This window comes from Molossus molossus, unplaced genomic scaffold, assembly GCF_014108415.1.
Source record: "Molossus molossus isolate mMolMol1 unplaced genomic scaffold, mMolMol1.p scaffold_m16_p_10, whole genome shotgun sequence".
NCBI lineage: Eukaryota > Metazoa > Chordata > Mammalia > Chiroptera > Molossidae > Molossus > Molossus molossus.
In genome coordinates, this window is record NW_023425345.1 from 85122269 (window position 1) to 85124934 (window position 2666).

Sequence of the window (2666 nt, forward strand, 5' to 3'; positions counted from 1 at the left end):
TGCTTGTAGTGGAAACCTCTGAACTTTGTTTTTTTTTAATCCTCACTCGAGGACCTTTTTCCATTTCTTGTTCAGGTAGAGTGGAGGGAGAGAGAGAGAGAGGGAGAGGGAGAGGGAGAGGGAGAGGGAGAGGGAGAGGGAGAGGGAGAGAGAGGAAGGGAGAGAGAGAGAGAAACATCGATGTGAAGGGACACATCCAGTGGCTGCCACCCGCACGACCAACCAGGGCCGGGGACAAACTGCAACCGAGGTACGTGCCCTTAGCAGGAACCGAACCTGGGCCTCTCTGGACCTCAGGCCGATGCTCTAACCACTGAGCCAAACCGGCCAAGGCAAAACCTCTGAACTTAAAGTCAGATGCCCAGATGACAGTGCTGCCTCCGGTCCCTTCCAATGGTCAGCCCAGGTACGTCACTTAACTCTCTGAACTTAGTTTCCTTATCAAGAGAGTGGGGGAAACTATAGTCTCTGCCCCACGAGTGTTATTTTGAGGCTTGCAGGTGGCAAGGTGTGTGCAGATGCTCCTTGCTCTCGGTGCTGAGTGACCGAGGGAGGGAGGGGCCTTGTGAGGGGTGAGGGATCCATGACAGATAGAGCTGCTTCAAGGAACAAAAGCAGAACCATTTATTCTCCCTTTTCTGGGATGCTTCTGGGAGGGACCCTCTCCCCCAGGAGCAGCTCCAGCAGCTCCCAGCTGGCCCTTCCTTCTCAGCTTAGGGCCAGTTCAGGGGGAAGATCACATTTTGGTTACTACGGTTTCAACACTCAGCACTAAATCATAACCTGTCTCTCTCATTTCCTCAACGCAGCCAGCCTACAATGAGCAACAGAAAATGCCCATTGTCAGTTCATCAGTGACAGGAAAACACTGAAAATGTGCTCCCTGACTGAGCAGGAAAGCCAGATTGGGGGGTTCCCATACATTCCCATCAGTATCCCAGAACGTCATCCGAAAGGAGGCGCACAATGAAATTATGCCTTCATGGGTTAGTCTGTTGTAGCTAGGTCGAAAAAAAATTAAAAAATAAATAAAGACAGTTACAACTTCTGGAAATGATTACAGCCAAAGAGGATAAATGGATCGCTTCTCAGTTTGTCTCCGGGAACAACTTTGACCTTTGTTTCTTCATCGCGCTCCCAGTCTCTGCAGAGGGGTCATTGCATTGTGGGAAAATCAATGCCGAGCATCCGCTGTCTTTCCCCTTCCATCCTGCGGGCGGGAACAGCTGGGGTGGCAGCCCCTCAAATGCAGCGCCTCCCCTCGGACACTCATTCTCTCCCTGATGTTCACTCATCTCATTCTTGCAAATCTCAGCCACGTTACGATTACACTGTTTTGGGGTCTGTTTCAAATAAGAAGACATTTCAAGACTTATCAGCACTCTCCACGCCTACAGCCAGACTGTTCTCTGTCCTTTCTTTCTGGACATGATTATCTTTTTAACTGGAGAAATGACGAGAAAGAACGCAGACCCTTTGTGACACTAAATGCACACCCAAGCAGGACAGGGCAGGGTAGGGACGAGGGAGAGAGGGCCTAAGGCCACCTGTTTGGAATAGATTAGTGAGGTTTGAAGCAAAACATCCCCCAGGGCTCCATTCAACCTCCAGGAAAATGGTGCATTTTGCAATTTTGCACTCCCACACTTTACCCTGAAAACAGAGAACACAGAGAGGGTGACTGAGAGCAGATGGGGGCAGAGAAAGATGGGGCTCACGGGTGCTCCACAGTCTCTCACGGTCAGAGTCGGAGGCGAAGACGAGCCACAGGAGGCTGCCTCCGCTGAAGAGCCACCCTGATGACCTGCACTGGGGACTTCATTTTATGGGGGTGCTGAACCCTCCTGAGACAGGCCATTAGCTACTCTTTTTTTTTATCCTCATCCGAGAACATTTTTTGCATTTATCTTCAGATAGAGCAGGATGAAGAGAGGAGGGGAAGAGAGAGAGAGAAGCATCGATGTGAGAAAGACACATCAACTAGCTGCCACCCATATGACCCCAACCCGGCGGGGACAAACTGCAACCGAGGTGTGTGCCCTTAGCAGGAACTAAACCCGGACTCTCTGGTCCACAGGCCGACACTCTAACCTCTGAGCCAAACCGGCCAGGGCTCATTAGCTCCTCTTTCAGACATTGGTGGCGGTACTTCCCGAGCAAAAGGCAAAACAAATTAGCTGACTAAAGACTTGGCTAATTGGTTAACTATAGTTATATTAATAGATTGTATGATACATCTTATATAAATACATTTATTGAGACTTAAATGATTTTATTAGGAAATCATAAAATTAAGACTTTCCTAGAAAAAGCTTAAACATATATGTACTGTACCCATACCTGTAATTTGCTGCTCCCTTTAGGCATGGGCCTGCCTGCCCATCCGTGTGCACATGTGTGTGCATGTGCACACACACACACACACGCACACACGCACACACTTATATAAGGAGGCTTTCTATGTGTGCGTTTTGAAACCATTTATCCTGATCATTGAAGCATTTTGTTCATGTTCTCCTGGAGAAAACTCTAACCCCTAAGAAGGTCCTTATTAGTGAACTTGTAATGCCTACCTGATGGGGATGATTACCATACTAGGTTAAGGCTCTGCTGCCCTATAGACAGGTTGGCTTGGCCTTCAAATCTCACAGTGTAGAGCATGGCAT